Raw genomic sequence first — 1,279 nt, forward strand, 5'->3', positions numbered from 1 at the left:
AAAATCACGTGGAAAGGAAAGAAAGGTATCGGTGTCGCGACGTATAGGTCGAGAGAAAAGAGGTGTTGTTTTCTAAACGAAATCAATAAAAAGATTGATCCATTGTCAAGAGTGGGGTTCTCGTTAAATTGGCAACACTGAGGCTGAACGGGCCTTAAACCCCCGAAGTACAAACCCCCCTTAAATAAAGGCGAAAGGTGCCACTGCGAGGGCCGAAGAAAGAGGATAGAGTGGAGGATCGGTAGAGCAGAGAGAAGAAGAGGCAGCTTCAACGATGGTATAGCAGCGTACGAGAGAGAAGGAGGGAGAAAGAGCGAGAGAGTAACGCGAAAGGGTAGGAAAATATAGGTAGGGATCGCGAGATAGAGGGAGAGGACGAGGAAAGCAGAAAAGAGAGAGGAACAACATAGAAAGATAGGGTGCTTGTGTAGCGATAGATTTAAGAGAGATCGTGCAATTTTGAACGTACGTTGATAGAAACGTAGAGAATTACGAATTTTCAAACTTTCAAAATTTTTAGAAAGATTAAAAAAATACGATTCCACGACCTAAATATCTTACAAAAAGATTCTATATAAAATTTTCTATTTATAATACAATATTTAATCGATATTCTTAACTTAATATTATCGTGGATTATGAGGACAATATTTTTCTAAATAAGAGAAATATAAGCTCTTCCGCACATAATATATAACGGTTGGAAGATTATCCGGCTTGGTAAGGTTTTCGAGCGTTTCGAGACGATCGAGTGTTTTAAATTCCCGTAGATCGACGAGACTGTTCGGTAAGACTTAAACTCGACTATGCGCTCGAAGCGATTCGAACATTCGTACCAGTAAATTGCTCGAAAACTTGCGACACAGGGAATATCGAATGGCCATCGCTAGACCCGTGATGGGAGAGGGGTTGGAGAGGGGAAGGCAGTTGACGAGGGTTGGGAAAGCCGAAGCGTGGCTCCTCCGGGTGGGGGTAGTCGGTACCTCGAACGACTCCGTGGGTCTCCGGTTTGCCCTGCTACGCTCAGTCCGACCCGGACGTTCGAGGGAGACGCGTCTGTCTTCCGTGTTACGTACGCGTCGTACCGGTACGCACGTTGTCGCGTAACAATCACTCTCGTAATACCACTGTCGTAAATAACGCAGCATCGTTGCCTGGACGTTCGATCGCGCGTTACGATTTACGGATACAAGGAGAGAGAGAGAGAGAAAGAGAGGGAGGGAGAGAGAGAGGGAGAGAGAGAAAGAGAGAGAGGGGTTATATCACACTGGCCGCTCTC

Source organism: Apis dorsata, unplaced genomic scaffold (genome assembly GCF_000469605.1).
Source record: "Apis dorsata unplaced genomic scaffold, Apis dorsata 1.3 scaffold_207, whole genome shotgun sequence".
Lineage (NCBI taxonomy): Eukaryota > Metazoa > Arthropoda > Insecta > Hymenoptera > Apidae > Apis > Apis dorsata.